The 24,841-nt window shown below is 42.5% G+C and overlaps 1 protein-coding gene and 1 pseudogene across 2 annotated transcripts in view; both read left to right on the plus strand.

Annotated features, from left to right (window-relative positions):
• LOC117096526 (breakpoint cluster region protein-like) overlaps positions 1-6,892 on the plus strand; it is a 16,494-nt gene extending 9,602 nt beyond the window's left edge. The window contains exon 8 of the mRNA XM_033233944.1: positions 6,759-6,892. The gene's annotated coding sequence lies outside the window, so the exon portion shown is untranslated. The remainder of the gene's footprint in view (positions 1-6,758) is intronic.
• Positions 6,893-15,615: 8,723 nt separating this feature from the next.
• On the plus strand, positions 15,616-22,595 carry LOC117096002 (annotated as a pseudogene). Its single transcript, XR_004442297.1, has 5 exons — positions 15,616-16,530; positions 18,533-18,594; positions 19,058-19,091; positions 21,345-22,182; positions 22,459-22,595. The product of XR_004442297.1 is annotated as an uncharacterized LOC117096002 (transcript).
• The last annotated feature ends 2,246 nt before the right edge of the window (positions 22,596-24,841 follow it).

Here is a 24,841-nt window from a genome sequence, read left to right on the forward strand (position 1 = left end):
CATGGAAAGACATGTATGGAAATGTGTGTGGCATCGTTCTTTCTAATTGGAAAAATATCTTGAAACAAAACTCAGATGTGGCTTCTGTTTTCCAGCTTGGACGCTGTCACTCCTGTCCTCACAACAACAGCAAAAAAACACCTTGAACAAGCTGAACATTAACAACTTTTCTTAGATCCACCAGAGACTTGAGGCTAACAGGGCAAACCGTTATCCCTCCACTGGAGAGGCAGTGAGTCCCAGCATAACAGGATCAGAGACTGGCCACGGGGCCAGAACCACAATGGGAAGACTGAAATGTAAATGACAAATCGCTGGAGGCTCTGTGTACAGAAACTTGAGAATTAAGATTTAAGGGAGCCCAGTCTTAGGGGGCCCTATGCTTTCATGAACCTCCAAGAGCTCTGCCAGACGCTCTTGTGAACATTAGAGAAAAATTCCCTCCTGCTCCCCACAGGGAAGGGGAAAATAACTACTTTGAAATATGCCCGGGGTGTTCTGTTCTCCTTAGCAAAAGTCTGCCCCAGGGAAACTGTTTCACCAGAGTCTAACCACCTTGGGCTTTTGTAGGGCCTAACACATGTTAGCATAAGAATAAAAATCACATCAAACTTTTCTTCAGAACCCATGCAAGCAAGCAAGAAAACTCCACCAACCTAAAATTCTGTATCCAGCAAAATTATCTTTCCAAAGTGAAGAGAAATAAAAACTGTCTCAGACAAACACAAATTTGCTGTCAGTAGATCTGTCAAAATGTTAAAAGAAGTTATCCAGAGAGAAGAAAATGATATAGGCTAGACACTTGGATCTACATAAAGAAAAAAAGGTTTTAGGGAAGGAAGAAAGGGGCTTCCTGGCTTCCTCCTTCTTGGGGCACTGATGCCATGCCCAGCACCAAAATGCCCCTACCCAATGCCGAATAAGAACACGGAGCACCATGAATTGCTGGCTCTAAAAGGAAGAGTGGAAGACTTGTGTTCTCAACCCACAGCTGCTACTGCTACATTTAAAGACACTCCCGTGAACATTGCAAGTTCTCTGGCTCATGGAGGGAGGAATCTATTCCAAAGACTCTGGGAAAAACTTTAAATTAAATAAAAATATGATGAAAGCTCTCTTCCCTGAGCTTTATAGATGTTAATAATGCACTTTGTTGGCCGGGCACGGTGGCTCACACCTATAATTCCAGCACTTTGGGAGGCCAAAATGGGCAGATCATGAGGTCAGGAGATGGAGACCAGCCTGGCCCACATGATGAAATTCTGTCTCTACTAAAAATTAGCGGGGCATGGTGGCAGGTGCCTATAATCCCAGCTACTCAGGAAGCTGAGGCAGGAGAATCGCTTGAACCTGGGAGGCAGCGGGTTGCCATGAGCCGAGATGGTGCACCACACCCAGCCTGGTGACAGGGCAAGATCCCTCTCAAAACAACAACAACAACAACAACAACAAAACTGGACACATATTTTTCACTGTATACAAAAATTAACTCAGGTTAGATTAAAGATTTAAATTTAAGATCTCAAACTACAATAATCCTAGAAGAAAAACTTGAAAAGTACCATTCTGGATATGGGCTATCGGAAATAATTCATGGCTAAGTCTTCAAAAGAAATTGCAACAAAGCAAAAGTTGACAAGTGGGACCTAATTAAACTAAAGAGCTGCCACACAGCAAAAGAAACCAACAGAATAAACAGACAACCTACAGAATGGGGGGACTTACTCACAAAGCATCATACAACAAAGGGCTAATATCCAGAATCTATAAGGAACTTAATTCCACAAGCAAAAAATGAATAACCCCATTTAAAAATGGGCAAAAGCCATAAATAGACACTTCTCAAAAGAAGACATACATGCAGTCAACAAACATATGAAAAATGCTCATCATCACTAATCACGAGAGATATGCAAATCAAAATGACAATGAGATATTATCTCACACCAGTCAGAATGACTATTTTTAAAAAGTCAGACTGGGTGCAGTGGCTCATACCTGTAATCCCAGCACTTTGGGAGGCAGAGGTGAGCGGGTCATGAGGTCAGGAGATCAAGACCATCCTGGCTAACACGGTGAAACCCCATCTCTACTAAAAATACAAAAAATCAGCAGGGCGTGGTGGTGGGCGCCTGTAGTCCCAGCTACTCGGGAGGGTGAGGTAGGAGAATGGCATGAACCTGGGAGGTGGAGCTTGCAGTGAGCCGAGATCATGCTACAGCACTCCAGCCTGGGCAACAGAGCGAGACTCCATCTCAAAAAAGAAAAAAGAAAAAAAGAAAGTCAAAAAAAATAGCAGATACTGGCAACTTTAAGGCAAAAAGGGAATGCTTATACACCATTGGTGGGAATGTAAGTTAGTTCAGCCACTGTGGAAAGCAGTTTGGAGATTTCTCAAAGAACATAAAACAGAACTAACATTCAACCCAGCAATCCCATTACTTAACATGTATCCAAAAGAAAACAAGTCATTCCACCAAAAAGACACGTGCACTTGTATGTTTATTGCAACACTATTCACAATAGCAAAGTCATGGGATCAACCTAGGTGCCCCTCAACAGAGGACTGGATAAAAATGTGGTACATATAGACCATGGAATACTGTGCAGCCACAATAGAATGAAATTATGTTCTTTGAGGGAAAATGGCTAGAGCTGGAAGCCACTAAGTGAACTAATGTAGTAACAGAAAACAAATGCCTCATATTCTTATAGGTAGGAGCTAAACTCTGAGTACCCATGGACATGAAGGTGGTAACAATAGACACTAGGGACTGCTGGGAGTGGGAGGGAGGAAGGAAAAGGCTGAAAAACCACTGAGTACTGGGTTCAGTACCTGGGTGTTGGAATCATTAATACCCCAATCCTTAGCAGCACACAATATACCCAGGGAAAAAACCTGCACGTGTACACCCCGAATCTAACATAAAAGTTGAAAAAGAAAAAAACAGAATGGAATCTCTGTCTGTTCTCAGCATATCAGTTGTGCCCTTCTTCAATTTGAAATTCTCACTATTGGCTATATTTGGGGATACCATATTTCCCTTGTCATACTTATTTTAAGAAGCACAGAGTAATAATGTGTGGGCTTGGGATTCAGTTTTTGAAATAAAACACTGAGCCTTCAATGACCTTCCTGTACATGTAAAAGCACAGCTGTCTGCATGGCAGCAGCTGGACCCCACAATGTGGATTGTGCCTTCACCCTGAAATGTCTGTGATGCCCTCTCACCACAGTGGTGGGATTAGGGATCTCTTGCCCTCAGTCCTAAGTGCCACTGTCTGTGCCAGCCAGGCCACTGGGCCATTGTGGCAGACAGTGGTGCCCTTTGTGTGGAAGGCACTGAGTGTGCGCTGAGGCAGACACAGCACTTTTGACAACTTTATCTGCTTCTTTCCAAACTGGGTCTGAATTGTGATAAAGTGGTTAGTTTTGGTCAAACAGGTGTATGTCATAGAACAATGGTTTGGGAGTTCAGAATCCTGGGTTTGAATGAGCCTCTGAGCCTTATTAAGCTGTGAAATCTAAAGCAAGCCATTTCACTGATGATTAAGCCTCATGATCACTTATACTGTACACTTTGCCTACATCGAATCATTCAGCTATCACCACAGACATAAGGCATGATTGATTTACTTTCACCTTTCGCTGGGCAGAAAAAGGCAGAGATAAATGTGCCCAAGCTTATGAGCCCCTCAGCAAAAGAGCCAAGATGGGAACCCAAGCATATGGCCCCAATGCTGAGGCTCTGAACTACCGACCTGCCCTCAGCACTCAGCCATGGGATCGTGAGTCACTGTGCAAGGGAGTTCCAACATCTGCGTGTATGTGTGGAATGATCTGAGCCTGCAGAGTTCCTACACGCTAACCACATTATAGGGTGGTGTCCGTGGTCACATAGCTCAGGGCAGGTATTAGTACATGAATAGCTTAGCTGTGTCATAGTCTTTATGTGAAAGGCACATAAAAGCCCAAATGCTTTTGAACTGGTTGCGGATTTTGAGTTGGAGGACAACACTTGGGACAACCGGTCACATTCTTTCAGTGCTCGGCCACTCCTCAGCACATATCCCAAAGCCGGTAAATAATGGGAAGACCCTTGATTGATATTTGATGACATTATGAACTTCAAATGACCCCTACAGAAATGTTAAAAAAAAAAAAAAGTCTGTGAACTACACAACCTGGGGACAAGTAAGAACACAAAATACCGCTAAATAATTAGCCTCCTGTATCACCCTGGTTGCAACTCCCTTGGCAGCTGGTTTGAAGAGCCTCAGCGCTCACCAGGGCCATCTGCCCACTAATGCCCTCTCTCGCTGTGGGTTGCCTGGGCTGAACATAGGCAGCCCCTCACATGATGACTGCTAACACAAGGCAAAGGAAGACTAAATGGAAAATGCAAGGTTATAGTGATTATTTTAAAATATAAGTATTTCAGTATTTTCTAATCTTTAATAATCGATTTTTTTAGGGGAGGTTTTTTTTTTTTTGAGACAGAGTCTTGCGCTGTTGCCCAGGCTGGAGTGCAGTGGCATGATCTCAACTCACTGCAACCTCCGCCTCCTATGTTCGAGCAATTCTCCTGCTTCAGCCTCCAGAGTGGCTGGGATTACATGCATGTGCTACCACGCCCAGCTAAGTTTTTGTGTTTTTAGTAGAGATGGGGTTTCACTCTGTTAGCCAGGATGGTCTCAATCTTCTGACCTCATGATTCGTCCACCTTGGCCTCCCAAAGAGCTGGGATTACAGGCATGAGCCACCGCGCCTGGCCCGGCCCAACCCGTTTTTTGTTTTTTGTTTTGTTTTGTTTTGTTTTTTGAGATGAAGTCTCTGTCATCCAGGCTGGAGTGCAGTGGTGCGATCTCAGCTCACTGCAACCTCTGCCTCCAGGTTCAAGGGATTCTTCTGCCTCAGCCTCCCGAGTAACTGGGACTATAAGCACATGCCACCTTGCCTGGCTAATTTTTTGTGTTTTCTCTTTTTTTTTTTTTAGTAGACATGGGGTTTCACCATGTTGGTCAGGCTGATCTCGCATTCCTGACCTCAAATGACCCACCCTCCTCGACCTCCCAAACTCCTGGGATTACAGGTGTGAGCCACTATGCCTGGCTGATTATTTTCATAACCAAGACAAGAAATAAATATAATTAATGCTGGTGCATGGTATTAAATTTAGTCTTTAAAAAATTCACGTAGGCCGGGCGCGGTGGCTCAAGCCTGTCATCCCAGCACTTTGGGAGGCCGAGACGGGTGGATCACGAGGTCAGGAGATCGAGACCATCCTGGCTAACATGGTGAAACCCCGTCTCTACTAAAAAAAATACAAAAAAAAAACTAGCCGGGCGACGTGGCGGGCGCCTGTAGTCCCAGCTACTCGGGAGGCTGAGGCAGGAGAATGGCGTCAACCCGGGAGGCGGAGCTTGCAGTGAGCTGAGATCCGGCCACTGCACTCCAGCCTGGGCAGCAGAGCGAGACTCCGTCTCAAAAAAAGAAAAAAAAAAAAAAATTCACGCATATGTAATCCCAGCACCTTGGGAGGCCGAGACAGGCGGATCACAAGGTCAGGAGATCGAGACCATCCTGACTAACACGGTGAAACCCCATCTCTACTAAAAAATACAAAAAACTAGCCAGGCAAGGTGGCAGGCACCTGTAGTCCCAACTACTCGGGAGGCTGAGGCAGGAGAATGGCATAAACCCGGGAGGCGGAGCTTGTAGTGAGCTGAGATCCGGCCACTGCACTCCAGCCTGGGTGACAGAGCGAGACTCCATCTCAAAAAAAAAAAAAAAAAAAAAATCACGCATAAACAAGGGCAGAACCCTGTACCCTCCATGATAAATGCAGTAGCAGTGTATGTGGGTCTGTGGAGGTTGAAAGGGACTTGGTAGAAGTCAGGAAGGTAGTGGCTATCCTGCTGGGCTTTTAAAGGGTCTGAAGAAGTGACAGGATGCTGTGGTTGAATCCGAGCATGTATTTTAGTATTTGTTCATTTGGAGTTTGATTATTTCTTGTTGTTTTCATTTGCCACTACCTGGAAAGCCAAGGGCTCTACTCTCATTTCATTTCTGCTCTTTCTTTGCCTTCCTTGGTCCATAAAGAGGATGGTCCAGAAGAAGCTCATTCCATGCTTGTTAACCAGGCACATCCCTAAGTTCTAGTCCCTGAGTCATTCATGAGTAGCACCACCATAAACTGACAGCCATGCTGTGTCCTTCCACATCCCCTAGGTGATTCGAAGAAGCCTTCCAAAAAGTGTGCGAAAAGGGAGCCCTACTCTACTATCACAGTAAAGTAGCCTGTTTTTGCCTAAGATGTAAATGTTATTTTCTTGGTTCCCTTATTTTTCAGTTGATATCAGCTATGGGAAAATTATCCAGTACATTAGAGATGTTAGCTAATGTTTCCTTGGGAATGGAGGAGGTGTATCTTACCAACTGACACCTGATTCCAGAGGATGTACAACATTGGCAGTGGCAGATAGTACACTGCATGTTAAGGGATGTTTTCTTCAGGACCAAGCTTTCCACTTTAGATAAGAATTCTGCAATTGCTACCCCGAAATTATCTAGACAGAGACATTCTTCAAGAAAACTCCTGTGCTTTCCTAAGGGAACTCTACTCTAGAGTTGGGGCTTTTGACTTGAACATTCTTTCCCATCTTGGTTACCCAGAGTTTCCAAGTGAACAAAAGACCTGTGTGAGCCGTCCATAGCATAGCCTGATTCTCAGAGTGTTTTCCTTCTCTAATTACAGGTGACTTCAGGGAGCACATTCAATGGTACGTATTCTGGAATCACTCACTGGCTGTGAGAAAAAGATTCTGTAGGAAATGTGGAGCCTAACTGCTGGCTTTTGTCTGGAGAGCCTCCATGATCCAAGACACTTGGAGGGAATGAGAGTGTGGGGTATAGTAAAAGAAACTGGTTTTCCAGGTGACAAACTCTTTTTATCTATGTATAGTTCCTGGGAACATGTTCATATTAGGTGGCGTTCACATTAGGTTGTGTGGGAGTGTGTGTATTAGTGTGGGCTGGGGTGATCTATGTGCAAGTCTGCATGATTTGCTTGTGAATGTGTGTCTATGTGTGTTTCCCTAGGAAAAAAATGTGCTTACCCAGCACAACTCTCAGTGCCATTTTTCTTTATTTAACAAATCAGACCACACACTTTACTTACATTAGTTCAAACCTCATCATGCCCATATGCTGTGAGCTTGTTTATTGAATCCACATACCAGATGGAGAAACTAAGCCACATAAATAAATGTGCCCTGGCTCACTTGCTACGAAGTGAGGAGCCAAGATGTTTACTCATACGGTGCTAACGTTGAAGGCCTGAACTACAACCTCTATTTATCAGCCAGTGAAGGGATCACCATTCACCATGCAAGGGAGTTCCAGCACCCTCTATGCCTGGAATTACCGAAGCCTGCAGAGATTCCAAACGCCATCCCTCACATAAGAGAGCCTCAGTGATCTCAGAATCCAGGTAGCTATGTAGGCATCTCCCTGCAAGTTTCACATGGTCCTTAGTGGGAAACGACATAGAAAGCCCATGTTTCTGATCAAGTCACAGGTTCTGAAACACTAAGGGAGGCACTAAGTAGGACAATATGGTACCTGTGTGTCACAGCTGGGTCTCTCCTCAAGACATGGCTCAAGTCCAATAAGAATTGGGGAAATGCTTTAGAGTTTTGGACAGAGTTATCACCACAAGCCCTCTGAGCTACATAATTTAGGGATCATGACTATTAAGTACTCAAATTACCACTTGGTTGTTATCCAGGTATCCGTCATCCTTGTGGCAACTCTCTTGTGAAGCTGGCGGGGAGAGCCTCAGTGCTGGAGTTGAGCCTCCCTTCTGGATGGACCCTCCCTGTGTTAGCATAGGGGTCAGCACGCTCAGTGGATTTACACACACAGCATTGAAGAGTAAGGCTGGGCTTCATTATTTACACATTTTCAATAACTGATGATCTTCATAACATAAAATCAATGATGTACTACATTAGAATACTGTCCCTAGTATTGAATCTTGTCTCTCAATAAAGGGTTGCTTAAAGTCACATGAGAGATTCCATTCAACTGATGATACATGGGACAGGCCATAGCAGCAGTTAAAGCAGTCATTTGAAAAGGCTTTTACTATAAACTTACTTGTGAGCCTGAAGGGGAGGATAAAAGAGATGATTAGCTCCTCTGTGCCATGTTCCTATTATGTATGTGGTGGAGGACAATTAAACAGGAAGGTGATGGAGGTAACAGAGCAAAGGATTGCACAGGTCCACTGAACCCATAAGACAATGGTGAGGTTATTGAGTGAGACTGGTCATTTTAGGTTGAGTTTTACCTTGTGCATTCTTTCCACGCTTTCTTCCAGTAGTTCCTTCTCTTTTTAATTAACTCGGTCCCTGTTGCTAAAATCCTCACTAAAAGAGGACAAAGCTTTGTAATAACATAAAAGCTTGTAAAGTTGTGATCGCTCAAATTTTACAAAATACTGGAGGCTTTTGCCTGAGACCTGGATAAACTAGTTGTGTAAGAATGGGGAGGGGTCCTCTGAAGACTACTGGACTTCTGGGAAGAACGATCTAAGTTGTCTCTCTGTGATATGGAGTTAGTCTTAAAGCCAGGGACATGGTAGTCTCTGAGAGCAAGCAGGGGGTCACAGAAGAACACAGAGAAATAAATAATGTGGGTAATACATATATTTATAGTATCTAGAAGAAAACATCAAGATGTACATTAAAATATATCTAGAGTTTTGACAAAGACAACTAAAATATAAGAATCTTTAAAACTCACAAGGCAAATATCAGGACTACATGGCTTCATATTATTTCTACCAAACAGTAAAATAAACATAGCACCAATCTTGCAAACACACTTCCAGAGAATACACAGAGTAAATGCAGCCTTACTGCCTGATTATTTCTAGAGAATCTTGATTGCACACCTGCAATAACAGACATACAGAAAAGGGGAAGGACAGAAACACTTCTCTGAAGGTAGAAGTCAAACCCTGAAAACAAGCATTAGCAAACTAGCATCAGACTTTTTCTCAGAAAGGAAAAAAAATGGGATTTTTTGGGGGGATTTCACTAGGGTTCATGGGGAGAGAATCAGTGGCTTTCTAAGATCGCTGTTAAAGGGTTGGGAGAAGAGACAGGGCCACTGGGTTAATGGAAGGGACATTTGGTGACAGAGGAAAACAGAGCTTGGGGTGAACATCAGAGAGGGTGCTGTGGCTGTGGAGAGGTCTCTGTAAGAAGAGACAGGACTCTGTCCCCTGCCACAGCAAGGTCTAGGGATGGATGTGGAGTGTGTAAATTAGAAACTGAATTTGGATGTGGAAAGAATGAGCAGAGAAGGCACACCTAGAGCTGGTGCAGTCACTGCCCATTCTTAGCCAGACCTTATTGCAGGCGGCTCTGATCAATAGTCAAGGAGGCAGTGGGGGTTGCAGACTTAATTCATTAAACCACCAAAGCACCAGCCCACATGGCCACTTTTCCAGTTAATTCACAGTAGCTTGCATATTCAGGTTTGATCCGTGGAAGGGAAGTTACTCTTTGTAGACCCATCTTCTGACAATCATTTTGCAATGTCAGAAGGTCTGAGCAGCCTTAGGAGGCAAGCAGACCCTGGTCCCTCAGTGTAGTCACTGGAGGAGACAGTCACTGAGAGGCAGCTGACAGGGTGAAGGGAGAGGGGAGGAAGGCCACAAAGATGACAGCCTTTAAAATAAACTGTCATATTGGGGAGGTCAAGGATCTGAAAGAGGAAGGAGAATCTTTATCATTAAGGACCTGTCCTTATCTCAGGCATCTCCTCCAGAGCATCACCTTTGTCCACCCACACACCTCGGGCTAGGAGGACTGGAGAAAGACAGTGAGGGGTCTCTTGGGTCTCTGGCACAGGGCGTGATGTAGAGGTGTCAGTTGTTCAGGAATCTCCATCTCTAGGGAACCAAATACATTTCCCATCTCAGATCCTTCACTCATTGGGGTTGGGATTCTGCTCGTCACTTATCATCTCTGAATGTCAGCATCCTCAAGTGTAACATCTCAGCCACAGCCCCTCCTCTGCCCTCCCTGCAGGGCTGATGTTCTCCACAAGCCATAAGGCATCATGCCCACGGAAAAGCCGAACAGGAAACCATGCGCCACTGCCCCGGAGCCATCCAAGCACCCTCTCCATATTCAGCCACTACTAAGTATCCAGCTTATTCCTCCTGGCGTGTAGTAAACACTTAGAGAACACTACTGAAGTACTAGTCCTCTCTTAAGGTTTCCCTATATTTAGTGATTTTTTTTAACCCTATACTGTGATACTAAGAAGTAGGGTCTAAAAAGTATTGCTAAAATTTCATTATGACAGTGCAGAGGACTGAGGGCAGAGGGACGACATGAGCTTGCCAGGTCCACATGGCTTAGTGGAATTTGAATCCGGGCCCCCACTCTGCACCAGCCCCGCACTCGCAGTCATCCTGCTGTGTTCTCTTCTCCCTGAAGGCACTGCCCACGGACTGTCTGATAGAGCTGTTGAGTGCTCACTGAATCACTTTGATTCAGCAGGCTCTGCTTGGAAGCCTGTAAAGAACAGGATCATAAGTTTAAGCTTAAAACAGATTATAACTATTTTCGCTCTGGTCTTCTGTCAGCAAGATGTCAACAGCCCTCTCTATTATAAATGCATTAACCAGCATCTTCTCTCACAGAGGTTTTAAGAAGATACGCCATGTACACCATCCAGCGTCGGAGGCATCATGGCTTCTGGGTAAAGAAGAAGACGTAGCCACAAGAAGGTATTGTGGAAGTTCATTAATTAAGTTGATTTAAGAATCGCAATTGTGGGGAGTATTCAGAGTCCCATATATAAGAGGAAACTATGAAGAGATTAAGCCATGTTTTTTAATGTGTCAGAGTTCTAATTCGCCTAGTCAGTAAGTATTACTACAACCACAAAAGTAAGTATCCACTTAAAAGTCAAATTTGGTTCATTTCATGACAGACAATGTTTCAAGCTAATGTCTAGAACTTACCTGGTTGTTAAACATTAGCATAGGTCTCCCTGAAAGAGTGGTGCTATATTATTATTTTTCAATTGATATATTTCTTTAGAGAGTTTTAAATTGACATAAAAACTGAGCATATGGCCGGGCATGGTGGTTCACACTTATAATCCCAGCACTTTAGGAGGCCAAGGCGGGCAGATCATCTGAGGCTGGGAGTAGGAGACCAGCCTGGCTGACATGGTGAAACCCTGTCTCTACTAAAAATACAAAAAAATTTAGCTGGGTGTGGTGGCGGGTGCCTGTAATCCCAGCTACTCAGGAGGCTGAGGCAGGAGAATAGCTTGAACCTGGGAGGTGGAGGTTGCAACCAGCTAAGATCACGCCATTACACTCCAGACTGGGCAACAAGAGTGAAACTCCATCTCAAAAAAAAAAAAAATTGAGCATATAATACATGAAGTTCCCATATTATTCTGTCTCCTCACCCTCACTTCCTAATTTCACCTGTTATTAACATCTTACATTACTGTAATACATTTGCTAATAATGAGAAAATATTGACACATTATTATCTGAAGTCTATCATTTGCATAATATTCTTTCTTTCTGTTATACATATATATGAAGTTTGAAATATTTATAACATTATGTTCATCCTTACGGTCTCATAAAGAATATCTTCACCTCTCTAAAAATCCCCTCTTCTCATTAATCTCTGTCCTTTCTCTGCCTACACCTTGGCAACTATTAATATTTTTACTGTCACTTCAGTTTTGCCTTTTCCAGAATGTCATATAGTTGGAATCATATATTATGTAGTTTTTTCATATGAATTTAGTTCACTAAATTGATGTATACTTAAGCTTCCTTCCTGTCTTTTTTATGCCTTAATAGCAAAAAATGGCACAATAAATCACCAAATAATATTGCATTAAATGGATTTTTGTCTTTGTATTCACCTGTTGAAGAATTTGGTAGATTTCATGAGAAACCATCTGGGTCTGGTGCTTTCTTTTTCAGAATGCTCTTAATATGAATTCAACCTATTTAATAGACATAAGTTTATTCAAATTATCTAAGATTCTAGTGTGACCTTGGAAAGATTGTCTTTCAAGGACTTGATACGTTGCACTGAGGTTACCAAACTTACCAAACTGCGGTTATAGAATTGTTTATAATATTCCTTGATTATCCTTTGAATGCCCAACAGTTCAGTGGAGATGGCTCCTCTTTTATTTCTGAAGTTGGTCATTTGTGTTGTCTTCTTTTTCTTGGTTAGCCTGCATAGAAGTTCATTCATTGTAATGAGCATCTCAAAGAACCAGCTTTTGTTTTTATTGATTTTCTGATGATTTCAGTGTTTTAATTTTATTGACTTCTGTGATGTTGTCTCTTACTTCTTCTACTTGCTTAACATTGCTTTCCTTTATTTTCTACAGTTTCCTAATTGAAACATGATATTACTGATTTTAGATCTTGTGATTTTTAATGTATTGCATCCAATGCTATAATTTTCCTCTAAGGACTGCTTTTGCTACATCCAGAAATCTTGTCAAGTCACATTTTCATTTAATGTAGTTAAAGGTTTTTTTTTCTTTTTTTTTTTAATTATACTTTAAATTCTAGGGTACATGTGCACAACATGCAGGTTTGTTACATATGTATGCATGTGCCATGTTGGTGTGCTGCACCCATTAACTCGTCATTTACATTAGGTATATCTCCTAATGCTATCCCTCCCCCCTACCCCCTCCCCACAATAGGACCCAGTATATGATGTTCCCCTTCCTGTGTCCAAGTGATCTCATTATTCAATTCCCACCTATGAGTGAGAACATGCAGTATTTAGTTTTCTGTTCTCGCAGTAGTTTGCTGAGAATGATGGTTTCCAGCTGCATCCATGTCCCTACAAAGGACATGAACTCATCCTTTTTTATGGCTGCATAGTATTCCATGGTGTATATGTGCCATATTTTCTTAATCCAGTCTGTCACTGATGGACATTTGGGTTATTCCAAGTCTTTGCTATTGTGAATAGTGCCGCAATAAACATACGTGTGCATGTGTCTTTATACTACCATGACTTATAATCCTTTGGGTATATACCCAGTAATGGGATGGCTGGGTCAAATGGTATTTCTAGTTCTAGATCCTTGAGGAATCGCCACACTGTCTTCCACAATGGTTGAACTAGTTTACAGTCCCACCAACAGTGTAAAAGTGTTCCTATTTCTCCACATCCTCTCCAGCACCTGTTGTTTCCTGATTTTTTAATGATTGCCATTCTAACTGGTGTGAGATGTATCTCATTGTGGTTTTGATTTGTATTTCTCTGATGGCCAATGATGGTGAGCAATTTAGTTAATGGTATTTTTAATTCTCTATTGAGACTTCTTCTTTAACCCATGAGTTATTTAAAGGTGAATTGCTAATTTGTAAATATTTGGGGATTTTCTGGTTCTTTTACAGTTGTTGAGTTTTTGTTGTCAGGTATGTGTTGCAAAAGCGGTTATCTATCTCATCTTGCCACCACCCAAGATGGCCCAGGATGTGGGCTTTCCCTGAGTAAATCTTTGGCAATCTGCCAGCCTGATGTGGTCGGCCTCCCTCTTTAGTCTGAGCTTGCCTTCTGCTTAGAAAGGGCCATTCTGAGTTCTGGCAGGAAGTTTTCCCAACATTGAGAGGGTGACATTCTTACTCCCCAGTGCAGCCTGCACCTCTGACCTGTGGTCAGCAGACAGGACAGAGGCCCTCAGTAGGCAGAGTTCAGCAGAGTCTCTGACCGAAGTGCATCTTCAGAGTCTGCACCTACCCCCTGTGACCTCAGGCAGACTCTGTGTCCTAAAGCAGCAGGAACTGTGCGACCATCCTGTGGAAATTTGTGAGGATCACTGTGTTACTCAAGTAAGGTCTTTGGAAAGTGTCGTATTACTACTGTTTGTTAACTGATTGTTGGTGGCCTGGCTGGGCCACGCCCTTTAAGAAAACCGGGATCCCTCAGCCGGTGTAGGTGTCTGTGCAGCCTGAGACTCTCATGTGAACAGCCTCATGGCAGCTGTCTTTTCCCCTTGCCACTATCAGTGCCTCCTTGTTCCTGGGCACTGCTTTCTCTGATGGGTGCTCCACTGTTTTCCTACACCTCAGTGACTACAGCTGGATGTCTCTTCTGGACTCTAGGTGAGGGGGCATCAATAGCAGCTCTGCTGTGGCACTGCCCTCTTTCTTAGCTTGTCTTGCTCTGTCTCAGGCTCTCTTTAAAGATCCCACCCTTCAGGTTCTTCCACAAGTTTCTTATTGAAATCTGAGCAGAAAAATATGACCAATATGACCAATCCTATATATATGAATGAAGAATTAAAACAATTCTCCATGGACTCTACCATATAAATCCCTAGAAGTACTTTCTAAAAAAAGAATCAAGGAAGATGTAATAGTTTTCCATAAATTAGAATACCCTACATGTACAATTAAATGAAATGGCTGCTATAGTCTTGAAACCAAAACCAGATAAGGTAAATTAAATTCTGTGATATTTAAAAATACTGTAAATTCTGAGTAATGTGAGTTAATATCAAAATGTGAAATGGTGGATTAATTTTGAAAATGCAATAAATAAAACTAGCTCCCTCAAGAGGTTAATGGAGAAAAAATGTGATCATTGCAATAGATTCAGGAAATTCATGGATAACATTTACCATGTATTTATAGGACAACTATCTTATAAACTTTAAGTGACCTATGACAACCATTTGAATTAATGCTGCTTTAACAATATATCTCTTGGCTTGATAAAAAACAGACAAGAATTTCCATAACATTAATTTATTTTAGCACCTATATTGGTGTGAACCCATCATAAAGTTTGCCCACTGTGAAGGTATACAATTTGATGCTTTATTAATTGATACTGTGTACACCCATCACCATGATCTAATTTAAAAATGTTTCCCTCACCCAAATTCTCTCTTGCCCACTAGCAGTTAATCGCTACTCCCATCTCCAGCCCTAAGCAATATTGCTATGATATTCCATCTCCATAAATTTTCTGCTTGTTTAATATAAATGGATATATATATATATTTGGAATCTGACTTCTTTGATTTAGCATACTATATGTGAAGTTAATTGATGCTTTAGCACATGCTGGTCATGTGTTTTCCTTCATAGTCTGCTGTGTTTATTCATACAGATAGTGTTTATTCATTTATCAGTTAATGGACATTTAATTATTTTTGTTTTTTTCTATGATGAGTAATGTAGCTTTGAGCATTCATATACAGTCATGTAATGCATAATGACATTTTGGTCAATATATATGTATATTTTTTGAGATACAGGCTAGAGTGCAGAGGCACAATCTTGGCTCACTGGAACCTCTGCCTCCCAGGTTTAAGCAATTCTCATGCCTCAACCTCCCGAATAGCTGGGACAACCAGCACATGCCACCACATCCGGATAATTTTTATATTTTCAGTAGAGACAGGGTTTTGCTGTGTTGGTCAGGCTAGCCTCAAACTCCTAGCCTCAGGTGATCCACCCACCTCTGCCTCCCAAAGTGCTGAGATTTTAGGTATGAGCCACTGTGCCTGGCCTAATTTTTTTAAGAAACAAGAGAGCTATTTTCTAAATTAGCTTTGCCAATTTATATTCCTACTATGATGCATAGCACTAATTTCACTGCACCATGTGTGGTAGGCCCCAATATGTAAGAAATGATGAAAGTAACACATAAAGATTAGTATAGAACAAATAAGATTATCATTGTTGCTATCATCTTTGTCAAATTCTCAAAACAATCTAAGTATATTTTTATATAAATGTGCTTGGCAACATAGCTGAAAAAAGCATTATCAATTACATTTATCAGTAACAAAGACATACATTTGAAGGGGAAAAACACTTGTACTAACAACACAAGGTCAGAATTAACATACAAATTCTGCTGGTCACTTTGGAATATTTAATTGCCTGGGGCAGTGTTTTGTAGACAAAGGAACATCTATGGAGCACCCGAGGTAGGGGGAATCAACAAAACTTGGGTTTCAAAAGTTATCCGGGGTTAGAGCGTGAAACTGTTGGAGGACACACACCTTGTGTGAGCGAGGTGCCTCGGTGTGTGTGGATGTGTTGGAGGTACAGCATAATGGTGGCTTCCTCCAGAAAGGGGCATTCGGGGTAGATTCATTCCATTTGAACAAAACAGCCTGATGTGGCATGGACATGAATGGAGGTGAAATGGACAGTAGCTGAGAGGATCAGTCCTGACAAGGCCAAGGTGAAAAACCTGGGAAGTCCTTCAGGTGCAGTCTTCAGTTGAAAAAGGAGGTGGTCACAGGAAATACTGAGATGGATCAGCAATGCACGGGAGACAGAGTTCTTGGCCCTGTGGAGTGAGTAGTGTGTATTCTCAAGTTTTCTCCTCTCTCCATTAATTTCTCTTCCAATGCAGACGACTTTGAATGTCCAATGGATCATGAGATTATAGACAAGCCTCAGCCCGCTCTTAAAGGTAAAGGAAGGCTGCTAGCAAGACTAGCATCTGGGCTTGGCTGTGCATGTTTTCTATTGTGGGGAAATATATATAACACAATATTTATCATTTTAACCTTTTAACCAAAGTGTGCATGCAATGGCATTCAAAATATTCACAGTGTTGCATAACCAACACCACTATCTACACCCACAATTTTGATAATTTCTTACAAAACCTTGTCCACAGTAAGCAATATAGCACCTTCCCCTATTTCCAGCCCATGGTGATTCCTATCCTGCTTTCTCTTGTATGAATTTGATTATTCTAGGCACTTCATATAAGTACAGTTATACACTATATTCCTTTTGTGTCTGGCTTATTTCACTAAGCATAATGTTCTCAATGTCCACCCACGTTGTGTCGTCTATCAAAATTGTGTTCCTTTTTTACAGATGGATGATGTACCACTGCATGTAGACCATCTTGCTTTTATTACATTCATTTGTTCATTGATGGTTGGACTTTTCCACCTTTTGGCTCCTGTGAAAAGTGATGCTACAAACATTAGTATACAAATATCTCTTTGATTTCTATTTTCTATTCTTTGGGGTATATACCTAAGAGTAGAGTTCCTGGGCCCAAGAGGAGTTCTATATTTAACTTTCTGAGCCACTGCAGACTGTTTTTCACAGTGGCTGCAACTTTATCCATTTCTATCACTAATGTATCAGGGTTACAATGTCTTTACATCCTTGTTCACACTTATTTTCCTTTAAATCATCCTAGTAGATGTATATTGGTGTCTACTTGTGTTTTTCATTTGCATTTCCCTAATGACTAATGATGCTGAGCAGCTTTTCCTGTGCTACTATCAGTGGGTGTATCTTCTTTAGGGAAATATGTGTTCAAGTCTTTTGCCCATTTTTAAAAAGTTGTCTGATTTTTATTTAGTTTGTTGTTGTACATTTTTGAATATATTTTATACATATTTAAAATATATTCTAAATTTTAGTCTCTTACAAGGTAAATGATTTACAAATATTTCACCCTTTGTATAGAACTTTAGATTCACAAACTTCATTAATTTTTATAAAATCCTCACCAATTGACCCCAAACAGATAAGACTGAAGCACTATTTTAGGAATAGTTGAAAGTATTATCACCCCAAAACATAGTCATAATCAAATCCTGCAAGCTACACGTAAGGCACAATGACAAATAAGGCAGCAAAGGGCCATCTGGTGATTCGTTCACCACACTTGTTGCAACTGTTTGTGCTGCAGTTAAAACATACCAGCATTCAACCCATGTCTCCTCTCTTGAAGTAAACTGTCCTATGTTGGCTGGCCTGAACAAGCATAGATAGTCTCCATACTCAATTAATATGCACACATGACGAAGAAAAGGAGGTCTGGATGAAAAAATATTGTATGATTAATAATTATGCTTTAACTAATTTTGAAGGATATAATTTCAGTGTTTGTAATTCTCCCGTTGGCAGTTATAACAAAGGATTAGTGAATAAATACAGTAGACTGTTTTGCCTAGAATTGAATCCAGTCTGTCTATTAAGCTTTGCTTTTATTCAAGTGCAAAATGCTAAAACACATAATAACTGCAGTGACAGCCACTGTGGATCCTCAGAGGATTCCACAAAAATGATCTTGGGACATAAATCCTATAAGCTAATATTGTTTTAAGGGGTTTAGAAAACCATTTAGCTGGGTTTCAAACCTCACAGTGTAAGCAGTGGGACTCTCATCAAACTATAGCGTGTGCTTCAGTACCATCTGTAGACTGACTCATTCCCGTTGCCTTAAGTTGCCATCAGAAAATGCCAGGGACTCCATTTCTTGCTCCTCGGCTCCTCATTCTTGCCTGTCTTTCCACAAGGGAAGATTTGTAGCAGGAGCTCAAGCTGTGCTTTTAATGAAACACATCCACACACACTGTCCTGTTGTCCACATTAAGCAGAGCTCCCTGAATAACTCATGAACAAAAGCATCTATGACTAACCATTGCTCTGTGTCCTCCTAGCCTCTGAGGAGTCCCCAGTTCACAAGGAGGGAGGAGATGGAGAGAGGCCGGTCAACACAAGGGTAAGGTTGCCTTGTTTTCTCTGAAATAGAAATGTTCCTTTCTTGGCATCTTTCTTTTTCAACTGACTTTACATGTGAAAAAATGACAATGTACATTACAGGTATTAAATGCAGCTTTCTGAGGGGGTAGAAGAAGTGACTCTTAGCAACTGATACATAATCCAAAATGGCATATACCTATGACAGCTTCAGGTTGTAGACTGTATCCTTGTGGTCCTGGTCCTTGGAAGCAGTGTCTTCTCCTTGGATTCAGTATTTTGCACTTGCCAACCTACGTGGATCTGAGAGATCCACCATCCAGAAGCTGATGTCTTTTCTAGTGTGTATCCTACCCTTGTTTGGGGGGACTTGAAGTTGACCACACTTTCTGATCAAGTTTTCAATATTCATTGAGAGAAACAGCCTTGTGCAAACAATCCACAACACGACGTATCCCTCGTAAAGCTTTGTTTCTGTATTGCAGGTGGTGCAGGCGGCCCCTCTGGGGTGTGACTCTAGTAAGTATTCTGGAATTACTTGCTGAGCAAACAATCTGGATGGCAAGAAAAGTGTGGCATCCTTGCAGGTTTCAATGTGAAGAGCCACCCTGATCCTGGGATTGGGATAGGAATAAGCATAGTGGAAGTGTTTTTAAAAACCTGAATTCCCCAGAGAAATATTATGGCCAATTTTTGAGGAAGCAGCTGTGCTCCCTTTTGGGTGGTGCTGACTTGGGTGCTTGAGGATTCGTGGTGTCTCGTGTGAGGCTGCATCATGTGGTGTGAGTGTGTGTGTTTCTGTACAGATGAGGCTGTGTGTTTTCTCAGGAGAGATTTCCCATTTATACAACCCAATCGCAGGTGTCCACTTCTAAAAATAAAATCCACCCCCCGCCCACTCTCTCTGTACCGTGGCTCCTCCACCCTCACCAGAGCCATCCCCGGGTCTGGCTTATTATCCCCACTGCTCAGGTGGAGAACCTGAAGGGCCAAGGGGGTGGCCCCAGCTCCCGAGTTCCTGAATGAAAAAGTGAAAACACGAACCCAGGAGCGTGGGCCTGTGCTGACGCTGACATGCACTTAGTCATGGGGTGTTCGCCACCACTCAGGGAGTCCAGCATTCATGTATAAGCCCTAAAGCACCGAGCCCAAAAGGCCCCAGATACTGCCCATCATCATAAAGTGGCCTCCGTGGTCACACAACCCAGGACGATTCTAGGCACAGCTCCCCACGGGCCGGCATAGTCATCAGTGTGTCAAAAGCACAAAGATCCCCGAGGGTTTGGCTCAGCTCACAGATCCTGTTTTTGTTGTTGTTGTTGTTGTTGTTGTTGCTGTTGTTGTTTTTAACTTTTAAGTTCAGGGGTACATGTGCAGGATGTGCAGGTTTGCTACATATGTAAATGTGTGTCATGAGAGTTTATTGTACAGATTATTTCATCACCCATATATCGAGTCTAATATCAGTTATTTTTCCTGATCCCCTCCCTCCTCCCACCTACCACTCTCCAGTAGGCCCCAAGCTCACAAATTCTGAGAGGAGTGGGGGACCACGCAGGCCAGTGCGGCCCACTTCAGTTGTGAAGTTAATTTGCTCAGCAACTGGACAAAGCCTATAAGGAAGGGTGATGTATTTTAGTAGATTTAGTAATACTATCTTCCCAGGCCCTAAAATGCTCAAATCCTGCCAGCTGAAAATGGTGAGGAGGGACAGATAGGAACTCCGTGCAGCACTTGGTTATTAGCCTGGCTTCTGTCCCCTCGTGGCAACTCTCTTGTGCTTGTGGGTAAAAGACCCTCAGCCTCAAGCCAAGCCTCCTCCATGAGGAGCCATTTCACTGTTGACTGGCTAGTGCAGTGTATGGCCACCAGCCCAACTGAAACAAAATATTGCTTTAAAACAAGTGTAAATCTCACACAACAGGCAAATGCAGAAGCAGCATATCTCGCAAGTTGCAAAGAAGACAGTCACAATGTCGCTGGACTTCAACCTGGGTAGAAGACATGAGGGAACTCTGTCACTGAATCACAGCAGAGTTCAAAGCCACTTGTAGGCTATTTCGTGTTACAGAAGGTGGCCCTTAGCTACTAAGCAAAGGCCTCTGTTTCTCATTTCTTTCCTGTTCATCTTCTTGGTCATCCTTCTTCCTCAAGGTAAAAGAGCCCAAGCAAAAGGCAGTTTCAATATTAATCTGACCAAGGTTTTGTGCAGTTTATTATCATCCAGGTAATCAGGTGCAACCCGGTCTGCCTAGCAGCCCCCCACCCCTGCTCTGTGTTTTCATTTAATAAATATTTTGGTCTACTTACTATGTGCTAGGTTTTCTGGAGACCACAGAGTAAATGAGATAGAATCTTTATGTTAACAGCTAAGTTAGATTTAATATAACTGACACAAATTAAAATTTCTGATTTCTTGTAAAAATATTTTGTACGTGTGAATGCATACTGAATGTAAAGTGGTTAACCAAAAAATCACACTTGCATTCATGGAAGGCTTTTCATGAATTTGTCAATTTCTATTTTTTTTTTTTTATATTTCCCCACTTCTCTGGATAATGCATATCTGAACCTGGAAACTGATTCCCACTGCAGAAAGTGTTCTGAGCCATGTCCTTTAGCTTCACTAGTGCAGGATCACCCAGGAGGATGGCCCAGCATCAGCTTGGCCCATGCTGTGATCCGCCACCTCCATGCACCACACCAAGCAAGCTCCCTGGGTGATTCAGTCTCCACCACCAGGGCACCAGCCTTTACTCTGTGTTCTCCTAGCTCCCTGTGGGGATGCTGTGCAAGACATCTCTATTGAGGATGCTTAATATGACATCTGTAATGAGGACACTGTACAAGACATCTCTAATGAGGACGCTGTATACGACATCGCTAATGAGGACTCTGTATGTGACATCACTAATGATGCTGTAGAAGACATTGCTAATGAGGACGCTGTATACGACATCGCTAATGAGGACACTGTACAAGACATCTCTAATGAGTGTGCTGTAGAAGACATCTCTAATGAGAACGCTGTATAGGACATCGCTAATAAGGACTCTGTATATGACATTGCTAATGAGGATGCTGTACAAGACATCTCTAAAAAAAAAAGATGCTGCCACTGTAAGATACTTTTCTTTGTCTTGAACAGAAATGTTACTTTCCTGGCTTCTTTTGAGTCAGATGTAGACATGAACATCTGCCAGTGTGCATTATTTATGACATCTGCAATTCCCTTGGTGTGGTGCTATTGATTGGCAGCCTCTCACCAACCCATGCCGGGCACACTGGGGCATGGTAGATGGCAGCATCCACGATCCACTGCAATGCAGAGGTGTTTCCCTCCACAGCAATTTTCCCCCGTGGATTAAGGTTGTAAAACTGCCAATCTAAATATACTTTAAAGGTAAATTCTGTGGGAAAAGGTCTTGTCTTTTCCATAGGTGTCCTCCATGTTAGTTTTGGGGGACTTCGACCTTTGACTCAATCACTATACCCCTTATTTTCTCCAGTTGTTGAGAGAATATCAGATCTGTGCGACATGCATGGCATCATTTCACCTTCCTAATGTTTCCTTTTCTATAATTGTAGGATCCATTTGTACTGGAGAATGGTATGTACCCTGAAATAACTCACTTCCTAAGGGAAAAATGCTGTCTCTAGGGTACAGAAACCTGATTCTGGGCTCCTTTTGGGAAGGAGGATTTGGGGTCTGATGAGAGCAAATGATTTTGCAAGTATAAAACAATGTTCAGAGAGGCTGTAGGGATACCTGTGAGCCCAGAGGAAACACCAGGGGATCCTGTGCGAAGCACCGGGGCTTCAGCTGGGGTCAGAGGAGTAGGTGGGCCCCTCTCTACTGACTTATCCTGATGTTTGTGTTTTTAAGATCTGTTTTTGGAGAGCATATCCGATGATGAGGATTTGTAGATAGGTAACTACTTTCCATGTAAGATTCAATGGGAGAGAGTTCCCAGGGGCCTTCGGGGTATCCATCTGCTTGGGAGGTTGAGGGAGGGGGCATGAAATCAAAAAGAAAAAGGAGGCCGGGCGCGGTGGCTCAAGCCTGTAATCCCAGCACTTTGGGAGGCCAAGACGGGCGGATCACAAGGTCAGGAGATCAAGACCATCCTGGCTAACACGGTGAAACCCCATCTCTACAAAAAAAAAAAAAAATACAAAAACCTAGCCGGGCGAGGTGGCGGGCGCCTGTAGTCCCAGCTACTTGGGAGGCTGAGGCAGGAGGATGGCGTAAACCCGGGAGGCGGAGCTTGCAGTGAGCTGAGATCCGGCCACTGCACTCCAGCCTGAGCGACAGAGTTAGACTCCGTCACAAAAAAAAAAAAAAAAGAAAGAAAGAAAAAGGAAATATGTGTCAAATTGGATTTGGTCTTTTCCAAGTTTCTTGCCATAATGTAAGAACTGTCTCTCTGGGCTGTGAGGGTGCTGTGTGATTTAAAGGTGATCTTTCCCAAAACACCTGGCCTTTTCTCTTCTGCCTCTGCCAAACATCACAGCCTTTGGGTTGGACTAGTAAGCACTGCTTGGGATTGTGCAGAAGAGGTTTGGGGTTGCATCAAGTGTCACCTGTGGCGAACAGAATCTGAGGACACAATTCCCTCACAGGCACTTACTTGAACCTGGAGACAAAGTTCTCCTGGTGTGTGCCCAGGGGTGCAGGAGAAATTGATGGTCGTCCTCTGAACTTTTAGGACTTTAAAAAGCAGTCATGTTTCCATCCTCACTGTTGACTCCTGGCTTAGAAGGATCTCCCGGGGTGAGTGAGGAGGCGGGATCAGACCCTGGCAATCTGATGGCAGCACCTGTGTTCCTCTGCCCTGGGCCATGGGTGACATTACACACGTTGGTGAGAATCAGGAATTACACACCTTTGGAGAATCTGCATCTAGAATTGAGATGGGCCTTGAGTCATATAATTAGATTGGAAAAGGTGCATTTTACTACCCTATTGAAAGAAACCATATTTTTCTCACTCCAGCAGGATAAATGGTTTTCAGTATCCACTTAACTGCTCGTTGACTCTTATTGTAGATCAGGAGATGGCAAGCAGCCCCTGCCCTCCTCCCGTTGTAGGCCCAAGGTAACCAGCAATTGACTGCATATAATGGAAGAGGGGTACATTTGGAGGTGTCTGTATTAATGGGACCCACATGATATGGGTAAGAGCTGTTAGGGTGAGAAAAAACCTGGGAGCACAATGACATATTTGAATATCAAACAAAACATTATTGAAATCTCCACTGTACTTTAGTAGTTGAAGTCATTCTGGTGGTCATCACTGCCTTTCCCAAGCATAACAAGCTACTTAATATCACACGGACCCATGCCATGAGGAACGATGATCAGTTTGTAAAATGCCAGTAAAACCATTGCCTGTATAAGCCACGATATTTCATCCATATATTTCAATGTCCATGTGTAAATATAGTTCAAATGTCAGAAATTTATTATTATCTAATAGAATATGCATGGTATATCAATGAGCAATAACCCTCATACTCTTTCTATTAATAATTATTTGCATGATGAAAAAAGCAGACTCCCATTCTTGGAGTTTTCTGAGTTTGCACACATTAGCATGACCACCCATGTCCACCTGACATGTGCCAGCAGGAGGCCAGGAACAGAGGCTTTTCTTATTAACCAAGATTTCTAAATATATTACATATTCAAGGTTACAAATAACTAAATATCATAAAAGGTTAGCAAGAAAGTTTCCCTTCCACTCTGAGCTTCCAAACACCGAGTCAACATTTTTGTTCACATATCATCCCTACAATCTATGTGCAAATAGAAACATGCGCCTGGCATGCATGCTGATGCGTGATCATGTTTATACAAAGTCCTCTGCACCTCTGTATGTATCACTGGGCAATGCACCTTAGTTATTATTCCACATTTCAAATGTAAATCCACTGTATTGTTTCAGAGCTATAAAGTACTGCACCCTATGACTATGCCCAAAATTTCTTAAGCACCCCGCTCTGGGTATCCATTTGTTCCCTTTCCAGTCTTGCTCTTATAACCAATACTGTAGTGAACAGCACTGTGTTGAGTAGAAGTGGTGAATGTGGCATCTTTGTCTTGTTCCAGTCCTCAGGGGGGATGGTTTCAACTTTTCCCCATTCAGGATAATGTTGGCTGTGAGTTTGCCATAGATGGCTTTTATTACCTTAAGGTATGTCCCTTCTATGCTGATTTTGCTGAAGGGTTTTAATCATAAAGAAATGCTGGATTTTGTCAATGCTTTT

Source organism: Trachypithecus francoisi, unplaced genomic scaffold (assembly GCF_009764315.1).
Source record: "Trachypithecus francoisi isolate TF-2019V2 unplaced genomic scaffold, Tfra_2.0 Lachesis_group14, whole genome shotgun sequence".
Taxonomy (NCBI): domain Eukaryota; kingdom Metazoa; phylum Chordata; class Mammalia; order Primates; family Cercopithecidae; genus Trachypithecus; species Trachypithecus francoisi.